At 43.1% G+C, this 16,957-nt stretch overlaps 1 long non-coding RNA gene across 1 annotated transcript in view; it reads left to right on the plus strand.

Moving 5' to 3' along the window:
- The window catches only part of LOC141089309 (uncharacterized), a 165,010-nt gene extending 149,554 nt beyond the window's left edge, over positions 1–15,456 (plus strand). Inside the window, exon 3 of the long non-coding RNA XR_012232258.1 lies at positions 15,370–15,456. This is a non-coding gene — a long non-coding RNA (uncharacterized lncRNA). The remainder of the gene's footprint in view (positions 1–15,369) is intronic.
- Positions 15,457–16,957: the final 1,501 nt, after the last annotated feature.

Raw genomic sequence — 16,957 nt, forward strand, 5'->3', positions numbered from 1 at the left:
GGCCCTCGTTCCTCTTGGTATCTGTTATGATCTATGTGATTATTGTTATGCTGTTATGTTTATCGTCTGTACAAGTCCCCTCTAAAATGTAAAGTGCTGCGAAATATGTCAGCGCTATATAAATAAAATTATTATTAATGAGGTGTACTCTGGTTGGAATTCAACTGACACTGGAATGGAATGACTGTCAGAAATGTAGAGAAGCTAATTTTTATAAAACTGTGCAAGTCTCTTAATTTTTGCTAGAGCTGTATATGGAAATCTCCATAGACGTGTCTATTGGGGTATGAGTTGAAGTTAAATTATATTCATCCAGAATAACAAATTTTTGATGTAGTGAGTCAATGTTGAGCATATCTTTCTCGGTGTTAGGTGAAGTGACGTGGGGATTTATTAGTTGCAGTATGTGGTCCCTAGTGAATTCTCTTTTTTTTTTTTTGCTATGATTTCCTTCTCTTTTTCTCTCAATCTAGACATGATGCTAGAGGTAAGGTCCTGGATGCCCTATACATTATTTAAAGTATTAAGTTGCTCAAATAAGAGGGTTATCTGCTGATTAGTTTATTTTTTAGATTAGATAGAAGCTTTTTAATGATGAAATGCAGTGCTTTATTAGAGAAGGAAGAAAAAAGAGCATCCCATTCTTTTTGAATGTCTGGGTAACCAAAATTACCTGTATTGCATATAGTTAGACCTTTTGGGACAATTCCTGCTTTCGCATACTGTTCAAGTGAGGCAAATTCCCACATGTCCCTCATTTTGTTAAATAAATGCTTTGTCAAGGATTTAAGTAACTGTTTTGCTAGCTTGTAGTCTGATATTAAAGTGCTGTATTGAGTAAACTGTTTTTTGATTAGACTGAGTCGGTAGTCCCTATCTTGCCATACAGCATTAATGGCCATGGTGGAGCTGCCAAAGTGTGGGATGCACAGAAATTAACGTTATGCGCCAAGTTATGCAAACCTATATGTTGGCTAATGGGAAGAAGCTCACATCTTTAGAACTGGCCAGTTACATAAAGGACTAAGGTTGTAGGGCCACTTTATAGATGACATCCTTTTTGCTTGATATGGACCAGAATCAGACCTGAACTTGTTCCTCTCAGGCCTTAACAGTAATGTCTTCAGCCTGGAATTTACACCAACTATTAGCAAAACCAGTGTGAACGTCTTAGACCTTAGTATTTGTGTTGATGAAAGCCACCTAATAACAAAGTGTTATCGTAAGGATGTGGATTCCAACAGCTTTATACATTTAAGCAGCTGCCATTTACCAATATGGCTTACCAATATTCCTAGGGGTCAATACACAAGAATTAGGTGGAACTGCACAAAAATTGTGGACTACAACAAAGAAACTGATTATCTCACAATTTTTGGAAAAGGGTTACCCATTACCGGCATTGAAAAAGGCAAGACATTGAGAACATCCCTAGGAACATCCTAATACATAAAGCAGCATCCAGCCTCACTCCGCGTAGCCTTCAACAACAAATAAATAAACTACCTCTTATAACACAGTATTATTCCAGTTATAGGAGGTTTAAAAAATAATTCACAAACATTGGCCAATTCTTCAAGGAGATAAGAACATAGAGGATTTATTACCACCCCACCCCAGATTTGTATATAGGAAAGCCTAAAATCTGGGCAACTTTTAGCTCCCACAACAAAACCAATAATTGCAAAAAATGCACAACCCCCTAAACAATTTCTTACAACGAGAATGGGCTTCACACCATGTGACAGATGTTCTTGTTGTATACGAACATCTTTCAAAAAAGAACATCAAACCACCTTCACTGACTCCAATAAAACAAAGGTGTTTAGTATTAAAATTGCCATTTCCTGCCAATCTACAGGGGTTATTTACATGAGAAAAACAAGAGAATGCTAGAGTCCAAGTCTATCTTAAACAATGCAAATTTTATTAGCAATATACAGGCATATGTAGAGAAACAAGACAAACGTGGCAATACAGTAGACAATGAGTTAATAACCCGGAGCCAAGAAAGAACTAACAAACCAGCAACCAATAGATTAATGTAAAAACACTCAGGACCATATCAAGGGAAATTAGTTAATGCAGGTGGAAAATGCTAGGGAATCTATGCTAACGATGATCAGTCCTATAATATATTAAACTTAGCCCTAATAATGCAGATCAATGGTGTCATTGCGATGAATATGGCCCTCACTGGTTCAAAGTCCAGTGTGATACACTATAGTCTATGAGTGAAGCTTTGTTAGCTAAGGCAATAGACATCACCACAGGACCAGCACTTCATGTAACATGTGCCAAATAATCAGAGCAAAGAAACCACTAACTCCACGCATTATATGTATATTGCACAAAGCCCATAAGAAAAAGGAGGGGAATATCTTCATGTGAACATACCCATCATGTCCTGGTGTAGATAAGGTGCTTGTTTGTGTACCCAAATGTGCGTTTCGCGGTATGAATACCGCTTCCTCGCGGGGATTGCCGTGGCGGAGTAGCTCAAATGATCAATTTTTTGCTAAATGTCTCGTTTTGAAGTACAGTTAGAAATTAATATGTGCATATGCACCTTATGTATTGCGTTCTGACCACAAGCAGCGCTGGCTTCTCCCCTCTTTTACTTGATGTTGGTTTGTGGCTGACCACCATGGTTGCCGTGCATGCTGGGTTATGTTCGCCATTTTTTCTGTATTCATTATGATTGATCTAGGCTGCTGTGCACACAGCTGCCCAGCCCTGCCCCAGGGCTCTATTTAATTGTGCACCTGTGTCTGGGCCTGTATCACCCTTCATCTGTGATTGCTGGTCAGGAGAGTGTGGAGGTTAAACCTGAAATGTTTGTCTGGACCTGGTTGGCCTTTATCTGCACACACCTTTTCTGGCTCCATGGGAGTGATTCAGAAATGTTTCAGGTATAGTGTGCATTTTATATGGTATTGCTTTTAATACATTTAGGAGGCCGCAATGGCACAGCGAATATAAAAACGTAGAGTAGGACTGCCCCATATGAGATTGCCTTGGCGTGGCGGGGTAGCTCAAATGATTGATCAATTTTTTGCTAAATGTCTCATTTTGAAGTACAGTTAGAAATTAATATGTGCATATGCACTTTATCTATTGCGTTCTGACCACAAGCAGCGCTGGCTTCTCCCCTCTTTTACTTGATGTTTTTATCGATAAGTATTTTTTCATCCCCCCAATTTTTAGACTAATTAATAGATTAATACTGTATATATACACTTATAATTATAATTTTATCATCATTAATAAAATATTTTTTTTATTCAGCTTTCACTATCACTGATATCCCTTTTTTGATTTATAAATTTATTTTACACAATAGGAGTTTCTCAGAATTTACTATCAAGCCTACACTTACGTTTAATCAATATATTTAATATAAATAATACCTAAACAAAGATGGCCTGATTCTGAATTAACATTCCCATACTTTTTATTGGCCATTTTATTCTGTTTTTTATTAACACATTCTATATAATCACAGGCTATTTAACAGTGTAAATTAGTAAAAATGCTCCATTTTTTACGCTCACTGATTATTTTCAGAATGTTTTTATTATGTTAAGCACATTATACATAGATCCACACGTCAATCAATCCCATCATATTGCATTATTGCTGGCAGCGGTGAATAAGGTTTACATGGGTATATTAGGACGGTGTTGTGAATTCACTTTCTGGCCTACCTCTGGTTACTAGTGAAGGTAGTGGAGCTGGTTATATTGACATAGGGGTCGCGAGTTTTCTTTCCAGGCTCCCTCTGGTGGTTACAGGAGGTAATGGAGCTGATCTAATTAACAGAGGCTTGCCACCTGATAATGAGGAGGACGATTGGACATCTGGAGTTTCTGACTGGATTTAAGACAGCTGACTCCCTCTATCCCTGCTGGTGGCTTTTTTCCTGAGGTCTTAGTTTCCAGCTCAGTCCCTGCATGCTCAAGCTAAGTGTTCTTTTGCTATTCACATTTGATTTGGTTATGTCTATTCAGTTTTGTGTGGTCAGCCAGCCCCGGCTGGGGCTGTGCTGAATTTCCATCCTTATGTTACTGCTTGTGCCAGTTTGTTTTTGTCCCTTATTAGTTTGGCCTCTTTTTGCTCTGCTTTCAGAATATGCCAGAGTGCTGATATAGTGGGTGAAGTCGAGTGACCTCAGTATTTTACTATCAGACGTGTTGGACATTTTTTGCGTGATTGCAGACAGTGTTTTTCCTTTCCTGTCCTGACTAGTTAGTTTGGGCCCCATCGTTTGCTCAGCCTATTTTCTTACCTGCGTTTGTGTTTTCATCTTGTCTCACCAACAATATATTTGGGGGCTATCTATTCCTTTGGCGTCTGCTCTGGGGCAGTTTAGATTTCCCCTTTCTTGCTTTAGGCTTAGTTAGCTCTCCGGCTGTGTGGGGGGCGTCTAGAATCATCATGGGTACGCTCCACGGCTACTGCTAGTTGTGTGGATAGGATCAGGGGTCTGCAATCCGCTTAGTTACCAACCTCTCTGGTTTTCTGTGGCTTAGCTTGGTCTTGCTTTCCTCCTCGGTGACTCAATCATAACAGAACAGGTTAAGTGAGGGAACCGTAACCCTGATGAAGGACTGCATCCTTTTAAACACGGTGGTGGTTTGCTCTCCCCACACACCCGTCATTCTAGTCACGTGATGTAACCCCTTACCATGCCCCTGCCAACCTCGTCAGTGCTTCGGCGACGCTTCCGGCCAGAGCCCGCCGTTAGCCTATGCTTTGGTGCGCCCATTGTAGCCTGCATCTCTGTACACCCGTGTGAGTCACTACTACGCGAGGACGCTCCCTGCACCTTAGCCTCTGGACACATGCCAACCTCAGATTTGGACCACTAAGTATTGCCCTACAAGCGGATAGTAAGTGCTATCATTATTTATTATTTACTGCCTTTTTCATTTGCTCTAGGCATTGCTTGATTGTGCTCTCAGACCAATACTTACAGGTGTACACTACCAGTACTACCCCATTTTGCAGCAAGCCCCAGCATTAACTACTGCTCTACAAGCAGCTAGCAGAAGCAAGTGCTATCATTTATCTATTGCCTCTCGCTTTATTTACCTGATTGTACTCTCAATTATTACCTATAGGTGTACACTACCAGTACTATTTCGATTTGTAGCACAGTGATCATAAATTTTCGACTTTGATTTTTGGCTTACTCTCTAGACAGGATCTTGCACAGAGCCTGTCGTATCACCTGCAGCCACAAGCCGTGTTCACTTCCATGAGCGCTAGTGTGACCATTTTTTTCTTCCTTCCAAAACCTAAATTTCTTTTCTTGTATGACCTACAGCAACTATTCCACACTGCATTTATTGGTGATCTCTCTGAACCCAATACATGTCCCAAGAAGTCCAAATTGCATTGAAATGAACCACAGAATTCAACGTACTATTCTAAACCCGGAATGTCTTGTATTCGTGATTGTAGTTCAGTGTTCGATGGGCGGTGAATCAACTTCCAGTAAGCAGATAATTTTATTGTGTTGCATTTTGGTTAGCACTAGGCAGCCCGCTTGATCTAAAAGCATGGGCGTTACTAATATGCTGTAAGGCTACTTTCACACTAGCGTTTTTTGCGCTGTGTGTGCAGTCCAAACGCATACAAAAAAACGCATCAAGCGTTTTGCATGCGTTTGCTTATTTTATGCGCATGCGTTTTAACCAGTTTGTTGCCATGTGAACTCTTAAAACGCTGACGTGCGCATGTCCATGCGCACACCGGCGTTCCCATAGACTGTAATGTGATTTTTTTTTGTGTGTGTGCATGCGTTTTTTTGACACAGGTTGGGCGCACAAAAAATGCAACATGGTGCGTCCGGCGTGCCTAGGCACACACTGGAAAAAACGCATGCGCACAAAAACGCTTACAAATGCTTACAAACGCTAGACCATGCACACCCATGTTAAACATAGGGGCGCATTGCACATGTACGCGCACGATGCGCTGTGCTAAAAAACGCTACTGTGAAACCAGCCTAAGACTGATGCTCTGCATTACCTGTATGTGAACAGCACCGCATACAGATTATTTTTTGTGCACTAACATACCAAACAGCCACCACCTCATGGATTGGTAGCTTGAGAGTGGTTGTTTCATTGGTATTGTTGCACCTGTGTTGCCAACTTTAATTGGGTCCAATGCACCCTGATAGTGCACTTATTTGGAGGCCTGGGCACATAAGCATCTCTGCCTTTTTTCTGGTGTTTTTTAAATAATTTCTGGAGGATTTCTAAGTCCTCTCTTTGTGGTTTTGCTGTTTAGTTGCGAGCTTCCATATTTTGGCCATAATATCAACTAATACCGCCCATATATTTATACGTGTTTTTTGCACTTTATTTATCTTTCAAGGTGCAGATGGCTCTGTATACTGTGGCATCTGTTCACACAGGATGCATTTTGGTTAGCACTGGGCAGTCTGCCTGATATAAAAGTATGGGCGTTACTAATATGCTGTAAGCCAGATGCTCTGCATTACCTGTATCTGAACAGTGCTGCATACAGATTATTTTTTTGTGCACTAATATACCAAACAGCCACCACCTCCATGGATTGGTAGGTTGAAAATGGTTGTTTCATCGGTATTGTTACACCTGTGTTGCCGCCATCTATAATTGGGTCCACTGCACACTGTGCATTTTTTGTAGGCCTGGGCAGATAAGCATCTCTGCCTTTTTCTCGTGTTTTTTGAACAATTTTATTGTGTGCAGGCAATCCAAAAATAAAGATGTTTCGGTCATGCAATGACCTTCATTAGTCACAGACTCACAGTACATATAAAAAGCAAAAATCGGATATATATGTGCATATATATTTATTTACATACAGTAAAAAAACAAACTGCAAATCAAATGACAGGATAGGATAACGTAAAAAAGCACAAATTCATCAAGGAAAAAGAGTGATAATAAGTAATAAAGGTGGGGGCCAGATTGATTTTTATAAGTGACTCCTAATCAAAGGCCAAGGCAAAGAAAAAGTGAGAAAAAAGGAACAAAATTCTCATCTTGGTATAGACCTCCCGTCCTGGTATATGCCCTTCATTGTGGTATACATGTACCCCATGCTGGTATATGCCCCCCAATCCATGTATGTGCCCCACATCCATGTACATGCCCCCCAATCAATGTATGTGCCCCCTGATCATTGTTTATGCTCCCCAATCATAGTATATGCTCAGTCAATCCATGTATATGACCCCTATTCATGTATATGCGCCCCCAATTCATGTATATGCCCACATCCATGTATATGCTCTCCCATCCTAGTATATGTTATCCCAATCCATGTATATGCTAACCCAATCCATTTACACACGTGGTCAAAATTGTTGCTACCCCTCGTTTAATGACAGAAAAACCCACTATGGTGATAGAAATAACATGAATCTGACAAAAGTAATAATAAATCAAAAATTTATGAAAATGAACAAATGAAAGTCAGACATTGCTTTTCAACCATGCTTCCACGGAATAAAAAAAATTTAAAACTCCTGAAATGATGATAACCTTAACTTAATATTTTGTTGCACAACCTTGTGAGGCAATCACTGCAATCAATCTATTCCTGTAACTGTCAATGAGACTTCTGCACCTCTCGACAGGTATTTTGGCCCACTCCTCAAAAGCAAACTGGTCCAGTTGCCTCATGTTTAAAGGTTGCCTTTTCCAGACGGCATGTTTCAGCTCTTTCCAAAGATGCTCAATAGGATTCAAGTCAGGGCTTATAGAAGGCCACTTCAGAATAGTCCAATGTAGGTTTCCCTCTTAGCCATTCTTAGGTGTTTTTAGCTGGGTGTTTTTGGTCATTATCCTGTTACAAGACCTACGACTGAGACCAAGCTTTCTGACACTGGGCAGCACATTTCTCTCTAGAATCCCTTGATAGTCTTGAGATTTTATTGTTCCCTGCACAGATTCTAAACCCTGTGCCAGATGCAACAAAGCAGCCCCAGAACATAACAGAGCCTCCTCCATGCTTCACAGTAGGGACAGTGTTCTTTTCTTGATATGCTTCATTTTTCTGTCTCTGAACATAGAGCTAATGTGCCGTGCCAAAAAGTTCCATTTTTGTCTCATCTGTCCATAGGACATTCTCCCAGAAGCTTTGTGGCTCGTCAGCATGTATTTGGCAAATTCCAGTCTGGCTTTTTTATGATTTTTTTTCAACAATGTTGTCCTCCTTGGTCATCTCCCATGAAATCCGCTTTGGCTCATACAACGACAGATGGTGCGATCTGACACTGTAAATTGAGCTTGAAGTTCACCTTTAATCTGTATAGAAGTTCTGTTACCATTTGTATTATCCGTCTCTTTAATTTGTCATCAATTCTCCTCCTGCGGCCACGTCCAGGGAGGTTGGCTACAGTCCCATGGAGCTTAAATTTCTAAATAATATGTGCAACTGTAGTCACAGGAACATCAAGATGCTTGGAGATGGTCTTATAACTTTTACCTTTAACATGTTTGTCTATAATTTTCTTTTTTATCTCCTGAGACAACTCTTTTCTTCGCTTCCTCTGGTCTATGTTGAGTGTGATACTCACTGTGCTGTTTGGTGACATGGTGTGTATCTGTAGCCCTCTATACAGGCCCACACATCGATTCCAAGATTGTAGACACCTGTGATGCTAATTAGTGGACACACCTTGATTTAACATGCCTCTTTTGTCACATTATTATCAGGGGTACCATCATTTCTGTCCAGGCCTATTTCATGAGCTTTTTTTTTTTAAAATTCTGTGGAAACATGGATGAAAAGCAATGTCTGACTTTCATTTGTTCATTTTCATCATTTTTGATTTATTACTTTTGTCAGATTCAAGTTATTTCTGTGACAATTGTGGGTTTTTCTATCATTACACGAGGGATACCAACAATTTTGACCACTTATGTATATTCTGCCCCCAATCCTTGTATTTGCTCTTCAATTCATGTATATGCCCCCATCCTTGTATATGCTCTCCCATCCATATATATGCTTCCTCAATCCTTGTATAAGCTCCCCCTTCCTTGTATATGGTCCTTAACCTGGCTCGTTCGTGCACTGCAATACACTTCAGCTGGATGAGTGTCTAAGGACAGGCTGGCGTCGCTGAACTGCTCTCTCGCCGGCCCTGACCCACTGATGCGACATGGCGATGACGCGCATGCCCACACGGAGGGCTCTGCATGCCCCCTCTGGCATCCGTGCCATAGATTTGCCACCACTGTTATAGTGAAACATCAGTTTCACCAGCAAAGCCGCAGAGAAATTTCAATCGGCCGTTCCATCTTGAAGGTGAAACATCTGTTTCTCTCTCACCCATGACAGCACCACAGAGAGAGGGGATCCACCCTTCTGGGACAGGAACCTACAGATAAAAGGGCGGTACCTCTCCTCCGCTTTCAGTTGGGTTCCTGTCCCTGACGGGGGGACCCACAGTATGGCGTACCTGTGATTTGAAGGAGAAGTGTCTGGATCCGGGGTCGACCTGTCTGGTATACGGCAGCAGGGAGGTCCCTGTCGCGGCAGGAGCAGTGCCCGAAGCCGCCACCGCTGGGGCCGATGCGGGCTGCTGGGTGAGCGGGGGGGAGACGTCGGAGCCGCCGCTCCGAAAAGGAGATCGCGGCTCGCGGGGACCCGGTGGATGTGCGGGCAGCGCCATGGTACAGAGAGTACTAAGATGGCCGCTGCCCCGGGAGTAGAGGAGCGGCTTCCGGGTCCCTGAAACCGGCGCATGCGCAGGAGCATGCTCCCCGGCCAGCGCGGTGCAGGATGGGAGCGGTGACGTCATGGGGGTGGCAAATTTAAAAATGGTGGATTCAGAACTCCTGGCTGGAAGCGATCCTGATAATGGGGGATAGCGACCAGCAACAGGACCAGCATGCCAGGCTGCAGCTCAAGCAGCAGCACCACCAACACCACCACCGTCAGAAGGAACGAAACAGAGATGGCCATTCCAGCAGTCACTCCATGCGGCACAGTACGTCAGTGGCAAGGAGCAAATCGCCACCAGGAGATCAGCCTATACAGGACCTGACTCCATCTCCCGAACCGGTACCTGCAGCCGCGCACCTTTGGGGGTAAGTTATCTTTGTGAATGTTCACGCTTGTAATACAATTCCTCTCCCTTATTAGGGAAAGAAGGGGAAAAAAAGAACAGCGAATGCCCCACTTGCCCTAGACCCCTATCTGTATCATGGGAGAAAAAACTATGAGTCTTGCACAAAAATTCTTTGTCAGGAGACTCCGGATTTCGCATCCGACCTAAGGGCCACAATCAAATCAGAGGTTCAGTGTGCCCTCGTATCCCTTAAGCATAGGGATAAAACGAGGAAGAAAGACACGATAGGAACCTCCCAGTCAGACTCTTCCACGTCTGGAGAAATCACGTCTAAAACCTCGGAATCCGGCTCCTCATCCTCAGACGAGGAAACGGGAAGGCGTCACTGTTTTACCCTAGAAGAGGTAGACAGACTAGTAAAAGCTGTAAGGTCTAATATGAGGGGTATTGGACCCTAGGCCGGATAAAACAGTCCAGGATATAATTTTCGAGGGACTAGGCCAGAAAAAAGAGAGTATTTCCGCTTAACGAAATTGTCAAGGGCCTAATCAAAAAAGAATGGGACAAGCCAGACAGGAAAAATACTACAGTCCCTTCCCTTAAAAGAAAATATCCCTTTGAGGAGGAGGCATCTACATCTTGGGATAAAGCCCCGAAGCTCGACGTAGCAGTCGCAAAGGCCTCAAAGAAATTCGCCCTTCCCTTTGAGGACATGGGCGCCCTCAGGGACCCCCTAGATAAAAAGGCAGATACGTTTCTAAAGGGGACATGGGAGTCAGCAGGCGGTAACCTCACGCCAGCCATAGCGGCGACATGTACTTCAAGAGCGCTAATGGTATGGGTGGACCAACTTGAGAAACAGCTGAGAGAAGGGACACCAAGGGATAAGATCTTAGATTCTATCCCAGTAATAAGGGGAGCGGCTGCCTTCCTAGCGGACTCATCGGCCGATTCAGTCAGGCTATCGTCCAAAACAGCAGCACTTTCAAACGCGGCCCAAAGAACACTATGGCTTAAAAGTTGGCCAGGGGACCTACAGACCAAAATGAAATTATGTTCAATCCCCTGTGAAGGGAAATTCCTTTTGGGGGAGACGTTAGATGACATCCTCCAGAAAGCAGGGGACAAGAAGAAAGGGTTCCCAAATTTGGGGCCAGCAGTATTTAAAAGGCCCTTTCGAAATAGGAGGTTTTTTCAGAGGAGACCAACGAGGGAACAAAAGTGGGATGACAAAAGAAGAGAGAGAGGGTTCTTCTTTAGTAACTCTTCCCGAGACAAAAAGCCCTCCAAGTGACAGTACGCCCAGGGTGGGGGGGGAGGTTAACCCTTTTTCTTCCAGCCTGGAGGAGAATTTCAAACAACCCATGGATAGTAAACCTAATCCAGGAGGGCCTAAGAATAGACTTTCTCTCTCTTCCACCTCAAAAGTATGTAATAACGTTGCTGAGATCCAGTACGCGAGAACAGGAAGCACTAGAAAGCGAGGTCCTAGGCCTAGTAAAAAAAGAGTCCTCCAGGAGGTTCCCCTGCAGGATATGGGCAGAGGGTTCTACTCCCTTCTTTTTCTAGTAACCAAACTGGACGGCACCTTTCGAACAATCATAAATCTGAAAAAGCTTAACGAATACGTCAGGAATCAGAGCTTCAAAATGGAGTCGATCAGGTCCACCACCAAAATCCCGTTCCCAAACTGCTATATGACGGTGTTAGATCTCAGCGACGCCTATTATCACGTCCCTATCCACAAAGACTCCAGAAAATATCTCAGGTTAGCCGTCTCAATAAAGGGCAAGGTGAAAGAATTCCAGTACAGAGCCCTGCCGTTCGGAATATCGATAGCCCCGCGTGTATTTACCAAAATAGTAGCAGAAATGATGGCTCATATAAGGGAACAAGACATAGTAATAATCCCGTATCTAGACGATTTCCTAATAGCAGGCAGCTCGGCTCAAAAATGCAGGGAACAGAGGGACAGGGTGATGGACACTCTACAAGGCCTAGGCTGGCTTCTAAATCTAAAAAAATCAAGATTGGAGCCCAGCAGGGTACAAGAATTCTTGGGTCTAACACTGGACTCAAACATTCAGGAGTGTCGCCTCCCAGACCACAAAAAGGAGAAAATCGCTCAAATTACAGCAAGAGCAATCCAAAATCCCTCTATGACATTAAGGAAATCTATGTCACTGCTGGGTTCCCTATCCGCCTGCCTGCCAGCAGTTCAATGGGCTCAGTTACACATGAGAGATCTCCAGTGGGACGTATTAGCCAACCAGGCAGCAATAGGGGGACACCTAGAGCATCGTATTACCCTAAATTCAAGAACTATTCATTCCCTAGCTTGGTGGGGAAACCAGGAAAATCTGTCCAAAGGGATCCCATGGGTAACCAAGATAACACACATAGTGACAATGGATGCCAGTCCCACGGGATGGGGAGCACACTTGAACAATGAGGTGGCTCAGGACGTGTGGGGAGATCAAGAATTAAAAGCCTCCTCAAATCAAAAAGAGCTTCTAGCAGTAGGCTATGCACTGACACACTTCCTACCCCTGCTCCAGAATCACCATGTCCACATTCTTTCTGACAATCGAGTCACAGTGGCCTATATAAATCATCAGGGGGGAACCATGTCCCAAGCCCTAATGGACACATCTGCCAGAATCCTCAAACTAACGGAGGCAAACCTGCTATCTCTGTCAGCCCTACACATCCGGGGTACAGAGTATCAAAGGGCAGACTTTCTGAGCCGCACCCAATTATGACAGGGGGAATGGGTACTAAAGTGGTCCATTTTTCGGCACATTGTAAAAATGTGGGGGACTCCAGACATAGATCTGTTTGCCGATTTCAAAAACAAAAAAGTAGAAACCTTCTGCTCCCTAGATCCCAGGGGGAATCCTCTAACTCTGTACCCGTTTATGCTCCCATAGACATAGAGTCTAACATATGCCTTTCCCCCAATCATGCTCATTCCAGCGGTCCTAAGGAAAGTCAGGGAGGACTGGGCAAGAATGATACTGATAGCCCCTTTCTGGTCCAAAAGAACCTGGTTTTCCTGGCTAAGAATGCTCTCAGTAACCGACCCATGGATCCTACCGGATCTCCCGGACCTGCTGTCGCAGGGCCCAGTGTTACATCCTCTGGCACCGAACCTCCATTTAACAGCATGGATTTTGAGAGGGCGCTGATGAGGGACAGGGGATTTTCAGAGAACCTGATAACTACATTACAAAAAAGTAGGAAACCAGTTATGATGAGAGCTTACGGCAGAACATGGAAAAAATTCCTATCCACTTCTAGAGTAAAGGTTCAGGACGGGGTTCAGATTGATAAGATCCTAGAATTTCTACAAAAGGGCCTAGAACAGGGTCTGGCAGTCAACACATTAAAAGTAAAAATAGTGGCGTTAGGCGCCCTCTATAACCATGATGTGGCAGGTGACCCTTGGGTAGCACGGTGTTTATTAAGGCCGCACCAGATCTAGGCCAATAGCTAGTCAAAGGTTACCGTCATGGAACCTGAATCTTGTACTTTCAACACTGACAGGCCCTCCGTTCGAACCAATTTACTCGGCACCCCTAAAAATCCTATCACTTAAAACGGTGCTTCTGGTGGCACTAATATCAGCTCGAATAGTGAGCGATATTCAAGCCTTATCAGCAGGGCCACCTTTTACAAAAATTCTAGAGGATAGAGTCATCCTAAAACCTGACCCGGCCTATCTACCTAAAGTATCATCACATTTCTACAGGTCCCAAGAGGTAGTCCTTCCTTCTTTCTGCCCAAATCCAAAAAATAAGGGGGAAGAAAAATTCCACACTTTAAATGTTAAAAGGTGCCTAGTACGGTACTTAGAGGCCACCAAAAATGTAGGAAGGAAGGCTCTCTCTTTTTGTATGCTTCCAGGGTCCTCGGAAGGGGCTCAAGGCATCCAAGAGTACCCTGGCAAGGTGGATAAGGGATGTGATTGCCCTGGCATACTCATTCAGTGGAAATACCATCCCGGAGGGGCTGAGAGCTCATTCCACAAGGGCAATGGCGACCTCATGGGCTGAAAGATCTGAGGTATCAATAGAACAAATCTGTACAGCGGTCACCTGGTCATCACCTTCGACCTTTTTCAGGCACTATAGATTAGATCTAGCCTCTACGTCTGACCTGACCTTCGGGAGAAGGGTCCTTCAGGCGGTGGTCCCTCCCTAAGCTACCAATCTCTGTAATTCTCTCCGTGGTGCTGTCATGGGTGAGAGAGAATAACTTGGTTACGCACCGATAACGGTGTTTCTCGGAACCCATGACAGCACCCGCTTATTCCCCTCCCCTTCACGAGTGTGGTGAGCACGTTTTACTGTTAGTAGAGTGTTTCCGTTTAGGCACGGTGCTTTTGATAAATAAGCAGTATTATAATATTGTGTATATATTTCTGTTGTCTAACTAGCCTGGAAGACCCTCTGATGCTCTGTAACCAACTGAAGGCGGAGGAGAGGTACCACCCTTTTATCTGTAGGTTCCTGTCCCTGAAGGGCGGATCCCCTCTCTCCGTGGTGCTGTCATGGGTTCCGAGAAACACCGTTATCGGTGAGTAACTAAGCTATTCCCTGCAGGATAAGTGATTGTGTAAGGAAACAGTGGAAAGAGGAGGTCCATACAGGGCTCTAGTTAATTTCAACTTCACTGTGACCAATTCATGTAAACACAGCCTAAAAAAACATTAATGAGTAATCAGCATTTGATCAGAGTGTGAGCATAATGTGATCCGATTCTCTTTGAGAAGAAGAGAAAAAAAATTCTCCATCTTCTCCATTCTGTCAGTACGTGGGAATCAGACTGCTCCAATGTCATCCGAGTGCAGTCCAATGTTTTCTACACACTCATTGAGTTGAGTGTCATCCGATAATCGAATCCATCTTGTGCATGTTGCGATTTTTTTATTTTTTTTCTTTGGATAGGCTCAGGCCAAGGAAAATATAGGATATGTGCATGTCCCCCTACAATAACATTGGTCCGAATGCAATCAGATGTTTTGTCGGATCTACTTCTCAGACCGAAAACATGGTCATGTGACAAACAAAGAGATGTGCAAAACACGTTTACATGATTTAATGTAATACTTTAAGTTAATATTTTTGGTTATGCTGATTAATTCCCTCTGTCAAAAAATGACAACGTAACAATAAATGCTAGGCGGTAGGAGCGCCGCATCAAAAAATATACACAATATAGTTGTTTGGCTGCCAAATCGAAATATTAAAACTGCTATGTGTGTAATGTTTTTTTAAATTTAACAGGAAGAAGATCTAGTCGGGCACCCAAAACAATCAACAAGATTGCAGAGACTGGTATAGATACACAATGTATTACCAACAAAGAGAAAGGTATATGAGCACCAACAAAATCCGGCACATCCAAAATACATAAGAATTATGTAATTTTATTAATCTCCCCTGAAAACAACAGAAAAAAGGTGTAAAAAGACTTAAAATAAAATAAAACAGCAACTAGTGGCATATAAAAGAACTAAAATCGCTACAGACTGTGTAAAATAATTACAGGGACCAAAATGAAATACTGAGCACCAATTTGCAGCTAGGAAAATGGTAGAGGATAATGTAAACATACCAGTCATGGCATAGTGTTGGAATATGTTTGGTGCAACAACTCTATTCCTGATCTATTAAGTTTATCATATATTGTTACATCTGGGCAATAAAAATGAAAAAAGCATATAAAGAATGGGAGGAATAGGGCTAAGTGACAGCACATGTGAAAAAGACTTGGGTATACTAATAGATCACAGACTGAATATGAGTCAACAGTGTAATGCAGCAGCAAAAAAGGCAAATGCAATTCTAGGATGTATTAACAGAAGCATACAGTCTAGATCACGTGAAGTCATTATTTCCCTCTACTCCTCTTTGGTCAGACCTCATCTGGAATATTGTGTCCAGTTTTGCGCACCACATTTTAAAAAAGACATCAACAAACTGGAGCAAGTTCAGAAAAGAGCGACCAGAATGGTGACCGGTCTGCAAACCCTGTCTTATGAGGAAAGGTTGCAGGATTTGGGAATGTTTAGTTTGCAAAAGAGAAGACTGAGAGGAGACTTAATAGCTGTCTACAAATATCTCAAGGGCTGTCACATTGTAGAAGGATCAACTTTATTCTCATTTGCACAAGGAAAGACTAGAAGCAATGGGATGAAACTGAATGGGAGGAGACACAGATTAGATATTAGAAAAAACTTTTTGACAGTTAGAGTGATCAATGAGTGGAACAGGCTGCCACGAGAAGTGGTGAGTTCTCCTTCAATGGAAGTCTTCAAACAGAGGCTGGACAGACATCTGACTGGGATGATTTAGCGAATCCTGCTTTGAGCAGGGGGTTGGACCAGATGGCCCAGGAGGTCCCTTCCAACTCTACAATTCTATGATTTGTTCCGGAATAAAGAAGCTCTGTCACACGTTTGGAGAGTATCCTGAATAATCAGCTGCCAACAGGTTATGGACCCAGAGTGACAGAGAACCCCAGAGTAACACAGCAGCAGAAGCCCAGAGCAACAGAGAAGATGTCCACTAGCAGCAATCCTGTCAAGTTCTCAGTGTCAAGCCTCACTAACCAGAACTACCAGTCCTAGAAATTCATGGTGAAGAATATGATGCTACATTTTCTCCAGTTGCGAAGCAAACCACATTCAGAACTTTAATGTCCATAGCTGCAGTTCAACAGATGACAGTGAGACATTTTGACATCAAAACAGCCTTCCTACATGGTGACACTGAAGAAGAGTTTTACATGAGCCAACCCGAGGCTCCTTGTTTGTAAAATGCAAAAATCTCAATATGGGCTTAAGCAGTCGGCAAGAGCTTGGAACTCAAA

Source organism: Dendrobates tinctorius, unplaced genomic scaffold, assembly GCF_039654945.1.
Source record: "Dendrobates tinctorius isolate UK_male_01 unplaced genomic scaffold, ASM3965494v1 ptg000003l, whole genome shotgun sequence".
NCBI lineage: Eukaryota > Metazoa > Chordata > Amphibia > Anura > Dendrobatidae > Dendrobates > Dendrobates tinctorius.